The 21,059-nt window shown below is 46.5% G+C and overlaps 1 protein-coding gene across 1 annotated transcript in view; it reads right to left on the bottom strand.

The window, feature by feature from the left end:
• Positions 1-18,031, bottom strand: part of ERFL (ETS repressor factor like) — a 66,219-nt gene extending 48,188 nt beyond the window's left edge. The window contains exon 1 of the mRNA XM_020807904.3: positions 17,958-18,031. The gene's annotated coding sequence lies outside the window, so the exon portion shown is untranslated. The remainder of the gene's footprint in view (positions 1-17,957) is intronic.
• Positions 18,032-21,059: the final 3,028 nt, after the last annotated feature.

The raw sequence follows: 21,059 nt of genomic DNA, 5'->3' as shown, positions 1-21,059 counted from the left end.
CTGCTTCCCAAAGGCTCAGAGGAGATGAAAAGCAAATAGAAATATCCTGTTAAAAATCAATTAAAACACATAAGAACATTAACAGATCTTAAACTCTTCCAGTGCTTTGCTGGCTTAAAGCCGGCTCCCATAAATCAAGTTAAGCAGAGAGGCCTTATAATAAGAAAGAGAAACAGACAGGTGGCTGGTTCCTGTGCATTCTAGCAATAGAGTCCTATGTCCTCATACCTTCATTTTAAAGATATTAACATCAAGTTGCTAGTCCTCCTGGATGAAGAGAAATGCATGAAAACTTTCAAAGCCTCCAACGGCTCACGGGAAACGTCACTTCTAAAATCATAAAACCTTCCCAACTCTGCCCCCCCCCCTCTGCTTCTTCAGCAATGATATTCAGTTCTTTCTAAATGTCTCTGGCTCTAGAACTTAACATTTAGAATTAGTGGTGCTAAATAAATGTTGATGGAAGGAACAATGGGATCATAGCCACTTGAGAAGTCAAAATGGAGATGGCCGGGAGCAACTTCCTTAAGACAAAGAATATTAACATGCAACATAACTTAAATTTGGTTTGAGCCTGTGCATTGAATGGTTGATATGTATTCTCAGTTCTTCTCCATGGCACAGAACTGTAGAATTTAACACACGTTCATATATAGAAAGACAGAAGTGTTTGAAAAAGAGGATTTATTGCAGGTGGTTCAAAATTTCAAGAACTGCATTACAGCTGGAGAGACTTCAAGAGTTGTTTCCTCATCGTGTAGGAGTTCTACATAAGGCAACAGGTGACAAACTTCTTTGCCAGATAAGTGTACGGTTATTTTTTTTAAAAAAAAAACCAAATTCTGGATGAGAGAAAACAAACAAAAGCTTACATAGTTGGGAATGCACATATTCCAGATCAACCCATTGGTCTGTCTATCTATGGATTCCTGCACTAGCAGGAGAATGGAATGGACATCCCAAGGACTTTCTTCCACCTGTACAATTCTATGGTTCTGTACGATTAACTCAGGTTTGTCTGTTCTAACAGACTCGTCAGGTGATAGCTTTCAGATCAACCCAATCATCTTTTTCACCGAAATAATTAGGAATGAAACTAGGTTTCTCTGCAATGAACACAGGAACTCAGCTACAGTGGTCCCCACTGCACTCTTTCCCAGTGTGGTTCCCTCCAGATATTTTGGACTTCTGCACCCTCACCATTGGCCATGTTAGCAGAGATTGAAGGAAGTTGTAGGCTAAAACATCTGGGAGGCACAGACTCTGCCTAGAGGCTGAGGAAGGCTGTTCTACAGTATGCGATGACATCTGTACCATTATGGACAAGCGTGCATGCCATAGTGAACACGGGAAAGCAAACTTCGGCTCTGTGGCCACTGGTGACCCTCGGTTGGATTGCATGTGACCCTTAGCTAATATCCAAAGGTCTCTGCAAGATATTTCTTCAGACCGCTGTCAACAAGAGTGACAGGTCTCATATGCCCAGGAAAAAGAGAGGAAAGGGAAGTTCAGGAGAGAAAAAGAAGGAGGGGAAAAGTAGCTGGTGTTCATTAATGGTGGACTCAGTATCATTTAGTGCCCATTTTGGTTGGTGGAATGGAAAGCTCAAAAACCAATGAGTATTGCTGGGGCAACTGAGTAACCATATCTGCATGCACATAAACACAAGGACACAGAGAGAGATATGCAGGCAGGCAGGCAGGCCTTCAAAAATATGCATGCACCCTCCTCCTTTTCTAAGAAAACCACTGGGGAAAGAGTGAGATGGGGGAGCACCCTGTCTGCCCTAATGGATGGTCTCCATTACCTAAACCTACCCACCACTGGTTTCAGTCACACTTACCACTGGTAAGTACCCGTGGTGGATCACCCGGAGATAATGCATCCTTCATGCAAGTCAAGGTCCCCCCAACATAGAACATTAATTTCTTTTCCCCTGCCCTTTCCAAATGTAACAGAGCACCTGTTTTCTACCCTTTCTCTTCTCCTCTAGGAATACTGGCCACCGATACCAAATTACAGTGGTGCCTCGCTAGACAGTTATCCCGCATGACAGTTTTTTTTTTTTTTTTTTTTTTTTTTTTTTTTTTTGCTAGGCATTGACTTTTTGCGATCACTATAGCAAAACATAGTGATTCCTATGGGGGAATTTCACTGGACAATGTTTGGTCCCTGCTTCGCAAACTGATTTTTGCTAGACAACGGTTTTGACAGCTCCCTCCATGCTCACAAAACAGGTGTTTCCAGGACCTAAAGCTTCGCAAGACAGCGATTTAAACAGCTGATCGGCACTTCGCAAAGCGGGTTTCCTATGGCCGATCTTCGCTAGACAACGATGATTCTTCCCCATTGGAATGCATTAAACAGGTTTCAATGCATTCCAATGGGGAAATGCTTTTTGCTAGACAGTGATTTCGCTAAACAGCGATTTCAGTGGAATGGATTATCATCGTCTAGAGAGGCACCACTGTACTGCAGACAGGAAATGGAATGTGGATAAGAAGCACTGCCTTTTCCCTGAAATGGTTCCCCCTGTTTTCACTTAAAATGCTCACTAACAGGAATCCATCCTCCGAGTTTGCAAATGCTGTTTTCCTTTTCCAAGAACTCTTTAGAGATCTGTGAGCTGCAGCTCAATGAAGGTGCATTTGGTTTTATGAGTATGCACAGCTTGTGTGGGGGGGAATTCTAATGAATGGGCTGGCCTGGAACTCAAAAATCACTGACAACCAAACATTTTCCGATGCGTCCACTTCCGCTATGACCATGCGCCGCTTATGCTTAGAGCTGAATAAAGTCTTCAGTCTTCACTAATGAATCAGCTGAAGATAAAGCATGCACATAGAAACCCTTGGCTCCCAAATAATTCTCAGCAATCATTCAAGGCTCAAATTAATTTCATAGCAAGTGAATGTTGTTTTAGCAGATAATTTGAGAAACAGATTATTGGATGTCTAAGAATCTGCAGTAAACTCATGATCCTTCACAATTCTTCAGTGGAGGCAAGGCCTGAAAGGGTCCATGGAAATAAATTCTAGCTCCTTGACGGCCCTGTCAAACGCCCAGCTGTCTGAAGCAATCTTGGAAGAGAGGAGGATTCAGAGCTATCTGTCTAAAAATAGTGCATACCTATTGAGACAACCCTAGATCATATTATGGATAGACAAGGAGATATACAACATCCCTCTGGCCTGCAGGGCGCAGAAGACATGGGGGGGGCATAATGTTGCACTCAATGTGTGTGAGAGAGTGTACATGCATGTGGCAACCACATGTTCTGCCTCTGTAAGCATGATTTATCTCTTTGCCAGTGTGCAGAGGTGTGTTTTTGTGGCCCACGTCCATCAAGGTCAGTAGAAATCCTGTGTTTAGTAAGCCCAAATTGTTAAGGAGAGCCATCCCCTTCCTTCCATACGTTTCAGCTTATCACGCCAGTTTTTTGTCCCACAGTTTAACGGCTGGCTCGCTACCAAGCTGCAATCCAACTTCCAAATTTTGTTTGTTTCTTAACAGCAAATAACACCCTCACCCCCACCCCAGTGGGAAAAGGGTGCCAAGGCGAATCTCTCTCTCTGCTTTGTTATCTAATGCTCTAGCCTCCCTAACATGGTGCGTCGTTGTGCTGGCTCTGTTCCCATAGCCCAGTTCTCTTTATGTATAACCCACTTCAGATATCCTTTTACTCCAGTGGACTATTTGCAACTCTCCCAAAACTCTTTCTGCCCCCCGCCTTCATCAGCAGGCTATCCTACCAAAGCCCCAAGGTTTCTGACCCCCCACCGTCTTCAGCCTCTGCGACCCCCTCATCAGCCCCGCAAACCCACGCTTCCCTTCTCTCTGACACCTTGCAAGCTCTCCTGATCCTCTTTTGACAGGTGTCTGTCCCCGCCGCCGCCAGGGGCGAGCACCCCCCCAGCGCTCCCCACTCGCAGGCACCTGTCCTTCTCCTCCCTCCGCGACCCCTAGAGACCCCCCCTCCCGCACCCGTGGTCCCCCGAAGCAGCCGACCCCCCCCCCCGAGACCCCGGCCATCCTCTCTCTCTCTCCCGCCCCACCGCCGCCCGGCCCGGCCCAGCGCTTGCCCGTGTCCGAATCAATTAGAATTGAGATTGGAGGCGCAGCGCGGAGGGTAAATATTAAAGCCGGGCGCTTCGCTAATTCAAACCATCGATCAGGCGGGGATGAGAGCAATAAATTATTGTGACAAGATGCAATCCTCGCGCCGGGCGCCTCTGCCTCCATCGATCCGTGCGGCCCGGCCTGGCTGCCTGCGCCCTCCCTTGCCTCCAAGCCGGCGCTCCCCGATCCTTCAGCCGCTCGCCTCTGGGCGGCGCCCTGCAACCACCCATTCCCAGGCACCCCGTCCCTTTCCTTCGCTCGGGGGCCGTGCAGGGTCTCTCGTCTCTGCTTTGGCCAGCTTTTTCCGGACAGGCGCCACCACCACCCCGCTTCCATCCTTCCTCATTCTTTCCTCGCACTTTCCGTCTCCACGTGCCCCTTCGGCATTGGGGCTATAAGGCGGCGGGAGGAGACCGGGTTTTTTCCAGGGGCCCTGGAATGCAGTGATGGGGAGTTTTGGGGGAAATCCTGGCAGCTGATATTATTAAAAGGGGGGGGGAGTACAGTGGTGCCTCGCTAGACGATGATAATTCGTTCCACTGAAATCGCTGTCTAGCGAAATCATTGTCTAGCAAAAAGCAAATTGTCGTCTAGCGAAAATCGGTTTGCGAAGCAGGGACCAAACATTGTCCAGCGAAATTCCCCCACAGGAATCACTGTTTTGCGAATCGCTATAGCAATCGCGAAAAAACTGTCATGTGGGGTAACTGTCTAGCGAGGCACCACTGTATTTGAGGTTCTGAAGCTACTTTCTCCCATCTTGGTCCACAAGGCCCACTGACCTCTACCTTGTCTCCGACGTTGATTGCAGTAGCTCTCCCAGTCTATCAGGCGGGAGTCATTCCTGAATCTGGAAATCCCAAGGACCGAATACGGGATTTCCTGCTGGCAAAAGATGCTCTCTATCTTTGATCTGCATCCAGATTCATGGGAACACTTCCTGCAATTATTTGCCATTGATGGGAGCATCTCTCTCGCTCTCTCTCCCACCCCTGGCTTTTTCTTTTTGTTCCTTTTTAATATCTTCATGAAATGAATGCAACAGGGGTGAAGCATTCATTTGACTGCTCAGTCATGAAACGGAATGTGGATCTGTATGTTAATGGAAGTCTGGAGGCTGCAACATCAACCCAGTCTTTAGAGCGTCTGCATTTCCATGTGCCAACTGTTGTGTGGATTCTAGGGATGTGGGTCCTGGAAGAGGAGGCATTGGGAACATCCCTTGTCCACCTCAACTGAGTTCTGTGCCTTCTTGTTTAATAAATATGCTTTTCTCATTATATCCCCCACCCCTGACTTCTGTTCATGGAGAATGCATTTGTGCAGGAGAGAGGATTTTTGTAAAAAAAAAATTCAAATCCCTCCTTTTGTCATAACATTGCAGCTACCCAGCAAAGCTTCTTGGCAATAGACTCATTCTTGACAAGAAGAAGAAGAAGAAGAAGAAGAAGAAGAAGAAGAAGAAGAAGAAGAAGAAGAAGAAGAAGAAGAAGAAGAAGAAGAAGAAGAAGAAGAAGAAGAAGAAGAAGAAGAAGAAGAAGAAGAAGCTAGCCTTTGCACAGCATGCAACAAAAGCCAGTCCTACCCTTGGTCAATGTGTGGGGTCCATTTTAGCAGCATCATTGCTTGTTAGGTTTTTTTTTTTTTCATGCATTGTTGTTCCCAAGAGGGAAGGGAGATACTGGTGGGATTTTTCTGCCTTGTGCCCCAAAATAAAATTGGTTTTGGATGCCACGGACGGGTGGCTGGGGCCATTTCCTGTCCTGCTTCAAACAAGGAAAATGTCTTGGGCTACACTTCCATATAATGAACAGACAGAATCTATTGGAAAAAGGCACCTTAATCACCACTGTCTTAGATGGCTTTTAAAAGGATTGGACACATACACAGAGTTTATCAGTTGGTATTAATCAGAAGAGTCGATGGATCTTCCATATGCAAAGGCAGTGTACCCCGGAATGCCAGATGCTGGGGAGAAATAAAGGGGAAGAAGCCATTGCCTTTTTGTCTTCCTTCTTGTGAGCTTCTAGAAATATCTAGCTGACCAATAAGGAAATAGTCAGAAAGTCTTGGTTTGAGCTAAAATAGCTATTTTCCTCCTTTCATACATTAATTTTTGGGTTTAATTTCATTATGTCAGGAATGAGCCAAGTGCAGCCTATGGGTCCCCAATACAGCCCCAGCAAGCCTTCCTTGACCCCTTTGACACGCCCAAACTCCCTGAACCTAAAAATAAATTGCACACACACCTCAAAAGGCTTCTTAGATGGCCAGAAGCTGGGGAAGGAAGGAATTGTCATTTAAAAGTGATTCCATATCCCACAGAAGTAACGGGTTGTGAAGGAAACTAGCATGGCTGGTTTTAACAAAAGGTTAACCAACTTAGAAGTGGCAGATCTGTTCAGCATGATAGTTAAACAAAGCCTCTGTGTATACAGGCAGTACAGTATACGTCTTCAAAGCACCTGTTGCTGGGAGCAACCTACACCTTCAGGCCTTCTTTCCAAGTTTCCCAGAAACATCTGGCAGAAGGCTGTTGGAAACAAAATGCTAGGTCTGATCCAGCAAGGAATTTCTTACATTCTTGTGCTAGAGATACATAGGTCGAAAAAGCAAGAACACAGCACCGTTGCCTTTGTTTTGATATAGGCGACAGGATGGTTGTCTATTGCAAACACTTGTCTGTCCAACAATGACCGAATCAAACCTGTCCAGTGAATTTTGCAAGTGATGCAGTATGTTTCACACATCAGTACACTAAAATGAGCTTAGGGTTTCAGATAAACAGCATATGTGAAGCTTCCCTACATTTAAGGATTGGGATGCTTGAGCAAATAGTTTACAATTTGCTGCTCCTGGCATTTGAAACAACACCCAAATCGGTCCTTAGTATATAGCCACAATCTCCTGGAGGCATTTATTGTGGCCCGTTCATTCAACATTGAGGGCTGTCATGGGGAACTCAGATGACTGAATCATCTTTTCCGCACTGATCTGTGGCATATTTTTCAAAGCAACACGGGAGACAAAGCTCCATGGGTGACCCTTCCAAAGGATGCTCATTTATTTATTTATTTATTTATTTATTTATTTATTTATTTATTTATTTATTTATTTATTTATTTATTTATTTATTCTTTCATTCATTCATTCATTCATTCATTCATTCATTCATTCATTCATTCATTGGATTTCTATCCCACCCATCTAGACCAAAGGTCTACTCTGCTCAGGGTCTACTTGATTGTCCAGCTCTTCAAATTTACACAGAGCTATATCTGAATAAGTCCCTAGGAAATGGCTACTAACTTAGTTGCTTGTGGCAACTCAAAGTAGTCTCTGGGTGAGCAAAAAAAAAAAAAAAAAGGTTGCTATAAAGTGGGCAGTTCTTGCTACCGATGTGCTACAAGCAGGTAAGGGTGGGATTTCATGTAAGTCTTACAAGCTCAGCTGATCTAAATATGGCCAACTTCCAAATCAGAACATAAGAAGCCATTTGCTGGATCATACCACCGGCCTACCTGGTCTGAATTTCTGTTTCCCACAGGGATCACCCAAATGCTTCTTTGGAAAGGCTGAAAGGAGGACATCAGGGCAATCTCTGCTGTTGCTCCTGGTAGGGGGAAATGGCATAGAGTTTAGAAAAGTTACATTTTTAGGCAACAACTCCCAGAAGCTCCCAAGCCTGGCTGAGGGATGTAAATTTTCCAAGCTGTGAAGCAGCATGACCAATAGCCAGTGATGGATCTATCTTCTGTAAACGTGTTAATTCATTTTCAAAGCCACCTAGGGAGGTGGTCATTTCCTATCTTGTGGTATTGGATTCCCCAGTTTAACTATGCACTGTGTGAAGAGCTGCATCTGGTTCTACTGACTAGGAGTGATGGAAGTTGGAAGCCATCATAGTCTGGAGTTTTGTTAGGAGCAGGATGGCTTGGGATCAGATCTTTGCCCAGTCTTGAAGCTAACAGAGTGATCCATAAGATCACGGCATAAAATATTCTGCACGTGTAAATTTGGCCAGGGGAGAAAATCATGTCTACTGCCTCGAGCTACTTGGAGAAAAGGCACATAAACATAAATAAGTAAATAAGCATAAGCTTCTACGTTGCCCTAAATCAACTACCTAAGGTGGTTCTTTCTCTGCTGGGCTTCCTTTGAAAATCCACTGCATAGATATGTATGGTTGTGCTGGATGGTGAATATTAAAAGCCACAAAGCAACCTCTTTGCTAGGCTGGATAAAGGCTTTGCATTCCTTTTACTGGCATTCTGTATTATTCTGTTCTTGCCATTTTGGTGCAGGCTGCTTTCTTACTGCTAAAGCCATCGCATCTTTAGCCACTAGGATGCTATCTGTACCAAAAAAAAAAAAAAAAAGCAAACGATGAAATGCATTCATCATGGGGTTGGATAAATACTAATGCAGGAGGAAATATTGGCAGGCTACAAGCACACACAGAGAGAGGTGGGAAATCACAGGGGTGCAAGGCAAAACCGTCCAGCTTGCTTGAGCCTGCTGACTCTTCACACCTGCTTGAGTCAGCAGTAATGACGGTTATAAAGAAGAGGGATGGAACCCGTCAAAGAGGAGATTGGTTCTCAAGTACAACATCCTGGCCTATTTCATCCATACAACCCACTGCCCTCCTCCCTGACTGACTGCAGCCAGCATCACAACCGTCCCTTCCTGTTCTTCTTGGAGAGAGAGGGTGAAAGAGACAGAAGGGATCCTGTATACCTTTGTTTCCATTCAATCTCAGAGAAGATGAGATAACGAATGCAACGATGTTTTAATAGATCTCTTCCTGAGGAGTGTGCAAGGATTGGAGCTAGACAGAGTTCTTCATCAAGAAGCTTTTGTGTGATTTGGCTACCAGTTTGGTATTTATAGCCTGAAACATTGCACACTTTCCTTTGTTTACTGCGCACGGAACTCAGCAAATCAGAGGTACCAAAGCAATGTCTAGGTTATTGGAAACAGAAACACTTTATCCAAGCTCAGATGTGCTTATGTGGTTTATCAGTGATTAAAGTACCCTGGTTGTACTTTAAAAGCACTTATTCTTCCTTCTGCCACATATCAGTGTTTAGCTGTATCACTAAAGTACAGGTTATACAGCTACCTCCCGTGGGCTCAGACACAAAACAGGTCCTGTCCTCACACTTCTCCCGTTTCTGTTCTAGACAGAGAGGAGGGTGACAACTAAGGAGAGTTAGATGAGATGTAGCAAGGCCCAAGGGAAAAAAAATTATTGTCTGAAGTATCAAAAGGAGCAGCTACATGTCAGTCACGAAGGAACGTGACAGCTTTGTAATCTGGATAAATCATGGGGGTGTCCGTTGGCTTATTCTAAGCGTAACCTAAGTCATATTTTACCCATTTATCAGATCGCTATCAGAAGGAACTCAAGATGCAATGCTACAGCTTCTCTCATTTTTGATCCTCCTAGCAACCCTATGAAATAGAATCAGTGGTCCCCAACTTTGGGCCTCCAGATGTTCTTGGACTACAACTCCCAGAAGACTTCACCACCACCTCTGCTGGCCAGGATTTCTGAGAGTTGAAGTCCAAGAACATCTGGAGGCCCAAGGTTGGAGACCAATGAATAATAGATGGTTTTTGAGTCACTTGCCCTACAGCCACCATTGCCAAGCATGAAGTTGAACTAGAGTCTTCACTGCTGCCTTCAGTTACCTGGCTGTGGAGCCAGAGGCTGGGAGTTCGATTCCCCACTGTGTCTCCTTGACTGGGGCTGGGCTCAATGATCCATACAATCTCTTCCAGCTCTGCAGTTCTAGGATTATTCTAACAATATTATAAATATTTATTCCAATTTAGCATCTTTAAGTTGTAGAGATCAAGGTAGATCATGCGGAGGCTTCCCAGCTGGTTCTCTCATTCAAGGACTGGCCAGACTTATCTCCAGTTACATCATGCCACTCCCTGCCTTCTAACAAGTTCTGGTCCACTGAGTTGTACTGGCAGGACCCTTTATCGGTATTCTGATGATTCTAGAGACCACTGAAAAACAGTGTGGAAATCTTCCAAGAAGTGCAGCTGTAGAATCAGCTATCTCCAATGAACCTTTTTACAGGCCTAACTTCTTAACAAATGCAAATTTGTATTATACCAATTGAATGTCATGATTTTACTCACAAAGAAGTCTGGAAGCTGTAGTTGGTTTAAGATTTTGTTAGTGACCCTCTAACTCCTTAGGAGCAAAAACTAAACTAGCTAAAACGGATAGTAAAAGCCAGATTTTTTTCCCCAAGGAAGTTATGCCTCCAAGCAGGCTAATTAGGATACTCCTTCCTGTCCATTCATGGGGCTGGTTCATACAAATTTTTCAATTGGCCAACAAAATAGAAATGAAGGTGGCTGGTGAGCAAAACACCCCTTGATACAAAGGATCAATGGGAAAAAGATTTACAGACCGATCCTGCATAGAGTTGGTTACACTTAAGCAAACTAAGGTAGGCCTAAGGATTGGCCTGCTGCCAATGGAATCGGCTTCACTTTCTTTACAGCATTCTTTCTAATGTTTATAGTAATCTCAAATCCTGTTATACTGAATAATTGCATTACAAAACAAAAGTCAAATTTTTTTTAGCACATTAATCCTGTGTAGGGCCATAGCTATCTATGGTCATGGCATTCTCAGGAAGCTTCTAGGTATCCTGTCGTACATTTTCATTTTAAAAATCTGTTTCCATTCAACTCTCCAGCATTCCACAGAGAGGAAAAATGGAATACGTTTGCCAGTTCTTGTATGGGGATGACAGCTAAAGTCTCATTACATTAACAAGCTGTTATACATAGTTGACTCTTTCAACTGTGCAGTTCTTTATCTAAGAATGCATGCTCCGTGGATTTAAAAGACAAGAAGGTTTGGGTCTTTTCAGTTAAAAATCTGCTTCAACCTTCTCAAAACCCCATATTCTCTAAAAGTGTTGGAATGCAACTTTTATCATTCTTGACTAGCGCAACTTGACCAGCAATGAGAGTATTTGTAGTTTGACAGCTTCAGAAAGGCTACTGAGTGGGGAACTGCTAATCTGTTTGCTGGGGGAAAGAATTTGTGCAATATGTTATCACTAGTTTAAAACATAGCTCAGGGGCTGCAGTGTACAGTATAGAATGGCAATTTGTGCTCTATATGATGCCTTAGTGTACATGTGCCTTAATGCTCACTCATGCATTTGCAAGGGCGAACACAGAAACAGAATGCATCTATTCAGAGGCTTAACGTCTAAAGACCTCCAAGAGGGAGCAGATCCTAGAATAATAGCAAAAAAATATGTTGATCTCATGTGCCATCAAGTTACTTGTGCCTTATGGTGACCCTAATTAGATTTTTAAGATATGTGAGATGCTGAGAGAGTGGTTTACCATTTCCATCTCCCAGTGAATTGCCATGAAGAAGCAGGGATTTGAAACCGTTATCGCCTGAATTCTAGTCACCCTATCCATTATATTACATTGGTCCCCAGTAGCAAATATACTAGGAATATTTGAATCTATGTCAATAATGCATCCTCCAAAAATGCAAAAAGTAGAGACAGAGGGTTGACATTGGCTCATAAAATTGAAGCTTTTCCCCCCTCTTTGCTCAGATGATTCTCCCCAGGCCCGATTTCTTAGTAAATCTTCTTCCTGAATCTCCACCACTTTGTTTTAACCTGTTTTTCACTGACACCTGATTCTTCTCAGTTGTTTCAGTTGCTGATCCCTGCTCTATTCTTTCCCATTCTCCATGTCTTTTTTTTATTATTATTATTGGAGAAATGTACTACTCTACTAGCAGCACCAGCAGCGCTCACCTCTAAGGCCAGCCTTAGGCAGAATGAGGAGATGCCCTCAGGAGTTGAATTTAAATGCCATGAAAGAACATCACATTGTTAATCCGTTTACTGTTTTGTATTCTTGGTCTCAGGGATAACTATTTTTGAAATTTGACCCCAACGCTAGAATAATCTGGATACTGTTACTAACTTGACCCACGAGAGGGAAAAGAGGAATTTTCTGCTTCATCTCCAACAAGAAAATGTCTAGGCCTGACTCTTTCTCCCAAGATTACCATCGTGGTAGTCATGCACCTGAACTTCATCGCTGCAGGGGACTTTGATAGTTATCCCCTGATAAATCACTCCATGAGAACACAGGAATGAGAAAAGAAGCTGGCAGTTCCAAAATGAGTGCTGTCTTTATATGAAAGAAGCTTGCATTTGGTGTATAGTATGGTCCATGTGAACGTATCGAAAAGGCTATCTAAGGTATCAAGAAAAATAAGAGCTTGGAAATTTTACATTTTTAACTACATTTCCCAGAATCCTCCAGCCATTTTTACCCTAGGCTTTGCTGGATGCGGACACTGGGAGCAGCAGTCCACCAATGATAGCTCGGTGGTTTTGGTCTCTGGCTACAAAATCAGAGGTTGGGGGTTCAAATCCCCCACTGGGCCTCCTTGACAGGGACTGAACTTAAGGATCTGTAGGGTCCCTTCCAGCTGTGCAGTTCTAAGGCTGATGAGGATGATGTTTCCAGGCCCTGGGGAAAGCACTGCCCCAAAACTTTTCTATGATGTCAGCTGGTGGTGAAAAAAACCTACATACATTAAATCTATATAGAAGACTGTCAATTTCCCCCAGTACTGACTTCTGGGTAAGTATGTATAAGATTACAATCTCTCTCTCTCTCTCTCTCTCTCTCTCTCTTTTAAATTATTTTTGCAGATTAACCTGTTTTTGAACAGACTGAGGGAGACACCATGTTACTAGTGTGTAAACATACTAGGATACATAAGGGTTGTTCTTTCTGCCGTATCCCTTTTTTTTTTCAGAAGAGTTACTTATACTTTGGCATCACCATTTCAGCTCAAAGTGTATTTAATAATAATCTTAGAGCTGCAGAACTGGAAAGGACCCCAGGGCTCATTGAGTTCAATTCCTATCAAAGAGGCACAAAAGGGGATTCAAACTCCCAACCTCTAAGCCATTGAGCTATCCAGCAGTTCTGAAAATATGCATAATTCAACGTACATTCTCAACACTCCATTGAACTGAAAGGGACTCCTTTTCTGAGTCAACATGCCTTGATTATCATGTCAATAGGATTCCCCTCACCCCATGTCTATGGGTTCTTTATATGGGGGCAGTTAATACATACACTGTAGAACAAAATAGCCACACAGCATTATCCATGTATATGTACAGTACTAAAACATACCAGTCTTCCCGAACCTGGTGGTTTCAAGATGTGTTCAACTACAGAGCCCATCATGAGGTCTGCAGGGCAACACAACTGAAAGGAGCTGGGTTCAAGAAGCAACCTGCAGCTGTTTGGAGAGAAAGGGCTGGAATAAACTGAGACAGAAACTGCATCCTTTAACAGAGAATAGGGCCTTAATGCTGGAATGCTGCCAGAGCTGACATTTTTTTCTGTGTTTTTAAAGCCCTGTCTTGTCTGAGAATTGGGGTAGATAACATAATTTCCGTGTCATTTCATAGTTCTAGCAAATGATTTAAGGGAAGTTGCCATTGTGCCCATATTCCAGACAGGAAGTGAGGATTACGGTGATTTGCTGAAGACAACAGAGACAGCCATGGTTGGGATTAGATTTGAATCCAGGCAGGGTTCAACCTGAGCCCCCTAACCTCTTTGAAACGGTAGGGCCGCCCTTGGGTGACAACTCCAGGATTAAAATTAAAATCACTCGCAGCATTTTTAGGACCCTTTTCCTTGCAACTGGCTATAATCACAGAATAAAATAATTCACTACATCTGGACGGCTCAAGTAACACTATGCCAATTGTCCCACCTTTTTTCCAAGCCATCAAAACCTGTTCTAAATGCCTGTCCTCCAAAAAGTATTTTAAGGATAAACATGTCTTGTACATCTTTTGAACGTGGAATAAATCTCACCAGCATTTCCACCTGAACAGGAATTTAGTGCAAACAACAGGTGTGGGGGGGAGATCGCTCCCACAATTGCTGGTGTACCAAGTTGATTTGTGCAGTATACTTGGGGGGGAGGAAAACCCTCTTAGCAGGAGAACATTTAAAGTTGCATTTCACACACAAACACACACACACGCACATTCTAATATACAATCCAGCTCATTCCAGTTGATGAGACTCAGGTTTTGGCGAGTCTCCAAGAGGACTAGCTAAACCGAGAAGACTCTTTTTTAAAAACATATTCTGGGGTGTCTTCATGACAATGTAGGGCGACCAGAGGGAGAGATTATCCAAGAAGATTCCTTCCAGGCCATTTTGAGTCCCCATAATGTGTGAGCCATTTCAGGTTATATTCTTACCGAATCTCTATTTTAATACATTTGGTTTCCCTTTCTCAGAGGTCATCTCAGTCCTCTCCGTGTACGGAGCACTTAACATTTCTGCTTCAGGAATGCCTGTTTTAGGGAAAGCATTTCTATTAAAAAGTCCGTGTCTCTGCTCTAGAGTAATTGGGTTGTAGACTTTCACCAGCATTTACCAGGAGCAGTGAAAATATAGCTCGCGCCCTCCACGCCCTATATATATGAAATAACGCGGTCTGCGAAACCCGACCGCCAGCCTCCTGCGGACTAGCGGAATGATTAACCCAGAGAGAGAACCAAAGAAAACGTCAAAGACAACAATCGCTTTAGCTCGGGATGAGAGGGATCCCCAGAGGGCCCTTTGAGTGGATGGAATCCAACTGGTGCGAGTGTCTCTCTGTGTGTATGCGCTCCCGCGGGGGGTGGGGGGGAAGTTGTGAGTAAATTGCTTTCGCAAAATCCTCGCCTGGGATCTACAGAGAAAGTGGCTGGCTACCTAGCCCCGGTAGAGTTCAGAGACCCCGGCGATCCAGCACGCAGTGAAGCCGCGGCACTTGAGGGTGGCTTGTAGAGGCGACTTTAACCCAGTCATTGCAATGAGGAGCGACCGGCGGATACCTATGCTAAGTTAAACTTCTGAGATTCTCCCCGCTCTTTGAAATATATTGATGGCACGGTGTGCTTGTTTCTCAAACAGATGCATGCAAGATCCGCTTGCGAGAGCCAATGTTTCCTTTGGTATATGCTAAATCTCTCTTTCCCTCCCTCCCTCTCTCACACACGCACACTCACACACGCACAGAGTTCCAGGCCTGTTCTATTCCATCTATCCCCGCCGTGCTCGCCCTTTTCCTCTGCTGCATAAGTTCCAGCCTTCGGAGCAAGCTCTCCTCCCTAATTCCTTCAACCAGACTCCAAATCTCACTTCGCTCCTGGCTGTCACTAGTTTTTAGTTTCTAAGGTGAGAGGTTCCAGGGCTCAGGTCTGTTGGGGAGGAGATCTGGGTCTTCCTTCTATGTCCTAGACCAAGTGTGGGAAAAACCTGTACAGTAATTATTTGGTAGAGAAGGAGCGGCACTCAGAGGCTCCCCCCTATATCCTTTTGCCTGTTCTGGAGCTGATCCCTGGCTTTGGAAAGAAAGGTCCCGGCAAGACCTATAATATTCGGAGCTTGGCGTGGCCACTTAGCTCTCCAGCTAGGGGATTATGTTATGCGCTTTCAAATTCCTTTCCACTCACAGTGGGAGATGTTCAAGGACCGGTTTAACATAGCCACACACCACCCAAGTAAATTTCCCAGACTGAGCAGGGATTCGGACCCCAGTTTCCGGAGTCTTTGCCCCTCACACCACCCGCCCGAACTCTTCCAAAGAATCTCCTCTCTGCTTCTTTTCCTCCCAAATCTATTTCCTTAGAAATTAGGACAGAAGCGAAGGTCACAGGTGGGACTTTACAAATCCCACGCTCAAGTTTCTAGTTTCGTAAACTTATTTTTAAGGTTGCCTGGAGACGTGCAAATAAATAGAGGACGTTTTGCAAAGGTATGCCCTAGTCCCACACGGCCAACCAGGTGCCTGCCTAACCCCCCACTCCCATTCAAAACAGGAAGGCTGGAGGTATACCTTCTACTTCTTCTCGCCGCCCTTCCCTTACGATCTAGCCACTTTAAATTCTCAAATCTCAGCCAGAGGTGGGGCGGCAATGGCATCACGGAGAGGCGTGGAGCTTCACAGATCCTGCTTAACTAACGAGTGCATGGGAGATGAGTGGGATCAGGACCCCCCACACCTTTCCGAGCTTCAGCTGAGCCCCCAACCTACCCCTTCGCTCTTATCTTCCGAGTCCCTGCACGTTCTGTCCTTCTGTACCCGTCTGATCACCCCCCCTCCCAGTCATATTCTTTCAATCTAGTACCCCAGAGCTACTCAGAGTCAAATACATGGGAAGGAGGAGCAAGAGTTAACCTTTATGGAGGTAGACCTGCTGTTTCAACATCAGGTGAAGTTGGGAGCGGGCAGGGGAACCGAGGAGGAGAGGAATCCTTTAAAACACGTTGGGCTTGGTTCCCTGGGATTCCTTCCCTCTACCTCCCCCCCCTTCAAAGGCCTTTTTCCAGCACACCCCACACGTGCTTACTCCCAGACTCATTAATTATCATGATCCACGAAGCTTAACTTCCCAGTACATGTCTACAGACTCGCCACCCTCGCTTTACACGCGAGTAAGTCTCGTTGATCTCCACGCGACTTTCTTCTGAAAGAAGCGTCCGAAGCCTGCTTGACTTTAGCCACCTTGACAACAACCCCGCAAGGTAGCCCGCCTTCTGTTGTTCCCCGGATTGCACGTCAAACCAGCGAGTAGAGTTGAGGCGAAGAGCTAGTGACTGCCCCCTAGTGAGCCCCCTGAGAGCAGCGCGATTTGAACCCGGGACTCCATGGTGTCCACTTACAACTACGACGCCTCCAGGGGTCCGCCTTATGAGCCTCCAGACTACCAAGTGTGGGTGTGGGTCTGAGCCCCAGAGACCCTGCGGGCTCCCAGCGCGATCTCTTCATTACCACCAGACACGAACTACTCCGTTTCTTCAGATTCCCCCTCTGTGGTCTTTTAAAACCTCTCCAGACCCCTCCCCATTTATTCTGGGGAGGGGGAGCGGTAGATCGAGTCCGCCCCCCCGTCCCACCTCGCCCCCTTGAACCTTCCCCCCCCCAGCAAGCCTGGCTACCCCAGAACTCCCGCTCCTGCCCTCCTGGAGGGGCGCGTGTTTGCCATGCCAGGCGCGTCCGCAGCCCGGCCGGCTCTCTCCAGCGCAGGGAGGCAGTTTAGCGCTGATGGATACACACACTTGTCTCTTAATCTCCGGAGCCTCTGATCAATACGCTATTTCCCTTTGTTGCCAGAAATTTCGATCCCCCTGCCCTGGAATTAGGTTCCCTGCCTTAATCTAAACGGAAACCGGCTTCCAGTTAGCTGGGGAGAGAGAAGGGGTGGGGGGGGGGAGAGGAGGAGAGGGGAAAAGGGGAGGGTGAGTGAGCGAGAGGGGAATGGGAAAGGACAGGGAAAGAGGAGGGTGTGTGTAGGGGGGGACACAGCGAGAGAGAGAGCGAGAGAGAGAGAGATAGGGGAAAGAGAGAGGAAGAGGGGAGGGGGAAGAAGAGAGAGGAAGAAGGGATGAGAAAAAAGGAACAAGGAGGAGGGAGGCTTCCCGCTGGAAAAGGTGTCAAAGAGGAAAAGAAGTTGATCCGTGGGCGCAGGAAGGAAGGAAGGAAGGAAGGAAGGAAGGAAGGAAGGAAGGAAGGAAGGAAGGAAGGAAGTCATAGATCTTCTCTCCCTGATTTTGCCACTGGTTCATTATTATAAACGCCACAACTCCTCCACCACCACCCCCCGATCAGGGGAAAAGCCCCCTCCCTGCTATAAGCATACACAAGGGCTCAACTTTCCACCATCCTCCTGCCTCCCCCCCCCAACACCAAAAAAACTTTCCCCAACCGGAGAAAAAGGGTTAGTACTCACAGTTTGCTCCTTCCACCATCCAGACTGTGTTCAAGTCGAAGTTGTTTCGGAGGTTATGGGGTGTTGTTGTTTGGTTGGGTTTTTTTTATATTTATGTAGGGGATTTGCTGGTGATATGAGTTGGGGGGGCAGAGTGGTCTGGGGAGGATGGGCTTGGGGGGCGCTCCCGGAAAAATGAAATCGGGACGGTTTAAAACCTTCCTCCTTATTTTGGGGGGGGGGGGAAGCAAGAGTTTTATTGGAGGGGAAGGAAGGAAGGAAGGAAGGAAGGAAGGAAGGAAGGAAGGAAGGAAGGAAGGAAAGGGAATCGCCTTATGGAAAGAAGGAATGAGTCGGGGAGGGTAAGGAGAGAGGGAACCAAACAGGGGATGGAAAGAAAGAAAGAAGGGATTTGAGAGGAAAGGAAGGAATCACAGGGGAAGAAGGGGGGGACGTATGTGCGAGGAAAAAACAGGGGAAGGAATGGCTCAGGAAGAGAGGAGATGCACCAGGAGGAGGAAGGATAAGCAGAGGGTGGCAGAAGAAGCGGAGGAGGGCAGCGGGCAGAGGAAATGTGGATGTGCAGTCGGGAAAATTACGAAGTGTCTGTGGCGGTGCTGCTGCTGCTGGTGTGTCTCTTACAAACGCGTCTTTTCCGTCGATAGCAGGGGAGGGAGAGAGAGAGAGAGAGAGAGAGAGGGAGCCAAGGCAGAAGCGGGGGGAAAATATATGTAGGCTACGCCAGTGCTTCGGATCGATGGAATATAATTTTCCTCAAACTCGGAAAATAAAGTTCATAGCTGATCAAATTTGAAAACAGATGTCGAATCGCGACTCTAAATAAGATTCGATCCTTCTGAATGGACTGTGGATAATATTTGGCCGGGCACTTGATGAAAATGACTGATTTCATTTAGACAGAGAGAGGGGCTGGGAGCCACCAACCTGTTTGCAGAAAATGGGATTTGTGTGTGTGCGTGTGTGTGTGTGTGCGGGCGCCCGCATGCGTGTGCGTGCCTCTGTGTGTGTGCGTGTATGCATGTGTCAGCCCCCCCCTCTTTTTCCAATTTTGACCCCCGCTCCTCCTTTTCCCTCAAATTTTGATGGATGGCTTTAGGGAGCTGAGCATGCCCCCCAGTGGGAAGAGGGGAACTAGGACAGAAAAGTCCCATCGGAGACCACACCAACAAAACACAACAAGGCATATTTTGGAACCCTTTTCGAGGTTTAAATTCAGATTCGGGGGACGGGAACAGGAGAAGCTCCTGTGGCTGAAGGTTCACGGGCTATCGCCAAAGAACGAGGGGGTTTAACATTTGGGGATTTAAACTGAAGCAAAACATGGTTCCGTCAGAGGAAAAGGCTCACCAAAGACCCACGACGTGGGGAGAAATAATGCCCATCCGACCCCGACGTGTAAACCATGCTAGAACTCAGACGAAGTGCCTCTGGGCATGTGCAGACTGCCTTTCCTTTCACCACCCATCGCCTCCCTACCATCTGCATTCCTGCTCAGAAGGAGGCCTCCCTGGCCTGCCCTCTAAGCAGACCTGAACTCCAGTCTGTCTCTGACTGCTTCTTAACGGTTTAAGAAACGAAGCCATGCCCTCCAGTTTATATCTTTATTTCCCACTCCTACGTCTGCTTACTCTAAACAGGAAGTCCTACTGAGCTGAGCGGGACTGTCTACGGGGTTGCTAAAGAATCTCATTTTCTCAGGTCGCTAGGACGGCAGGCTGCCACCGGGATCAGCCCCTATGCTCGCCTGGCCAAGACGCGTGTCCACGCTGACTGGCCTCCTAACACGCAGAAGGGCCGGCTGGGCATCACCAGCTGGTGCTTCACTTCCTTCCCTGGTGATTTCTTTCCTGGGGGCTCACAAATAAAGTTAGTTTAGGCTCCAGTCCTGGACATCCTTACTGGGGGGGGGGGTTAAATCCCGTTCAGCCCAAGGGGGTTTATTCCTAGCAGACTTGCCTGGGCTGCCATTGGGGTTGAAATTCCCCCCTTTCAGACTGAGAAGACCAGGAGCGCAGGCCTGAGTTTAGCCCTCAAGTGGGGCACCCTGTGGGCGTGCAGATGCGCGCACGGGGGGGGGAGGTCGCTCACGGCTCCCCTAAATGCCAACCAGCAGCAACACACACACACCAATACAAACGGCCCAGAGAAGGTTCCCTCTTTCTCTCTCCCTCTTTTTTTTTTTTTTTTTTTTTGCACTCCCTGCTTGCAATAACAATTAAATATCGACCGCTTTCCCACTCCAGAGGGTGCTGGAGAAACTGCCAACTGCACCCAAGGTATTTTCTTCCTCGCTGTGCGCCTTCGTGTTTGTGTATGTGTGCGTGCGTCCACTATAGCCTCCCTCCCTTCTTCTTCTTCTTCTTTTTAAATACCTGGGCTTGGCTAAATTGGTGGGAATGAGGTTGGGTGGGAATTTATTTGCAAGCCCTTTCTCAGGTAGCAAAACAACTGTGTATGTTGTGTGTGTGTGTGTGTGTGTGTGTGTGTGTGTGTGTGTGTGTGTGTGTGTGTGTGAAAGAGAGAGAGAGAGAGAGAGAGGGTCAATGACAATAAGGGGGTGACAGAATAGACCTATGGCAGGGGTATTGGAGAAGGGGCAGAGGAACAAAGAAGGTGGGGGGGGGAATGCCCGAGACGGACCCGAGTCTTTGGATGGAACACGACAGACAGGCGTAGAAAGAAAGAAGAAAGTGGTGGGAAGAGAGAGAGAGAAAAAAAGTCGAGAAAGTTCAATTAAAGTCTGCTTAAGCTAGGAGAGCGCGTGGGGCAGGGGGCGCGCAGGAAACGGGGAGGCTGCGCGCACACGAGCGCGCGCGGTAGTGGCGCGCACCAGTGCAAGGGCTGGAAAACGGGGGGGGCGCGGGCAGGAGGAGTCTGAGGATGTGAGGGAAAGGCGTGGGAAAACGGGTTTCTTGGGTGTCTTAAGAACTGCCCCTGGGAAAGGGGGTGTTGTGCGTTAGGGTGAAAAGGGGACGCCCGGGAGGGGGGTTGCTCAAGAGGAAAGGAATCGTGATTGCGTTGCAAAAGAGTTGTGGAAAGGGCTCCTGAAATAAAAGTGTGTAAAAAAGGACGTGGCGAAGTCCCCGTTTCTGGGTGGCGCGT

Source organism: Pogona vitticeps, chromosome 9 (assembly GCF_051106095.1).
Source record: "Pogona vitticeps strain Pit_001003342236 chromosome 9, PviZW2.1, whole genome shotgun sequence".
Classification (NCBI taxonomy): Eukaryota; Metazoa; Chordata; class Lepidosauria; order Squamata; family Agamidae; genus Pogona; species Pogona vitticeps.
The sequence above is the reverse complement of the archived record's forward strand: the minus strand, read 5'-3'. Positions and strand labels throughout refer to the sequence as shown.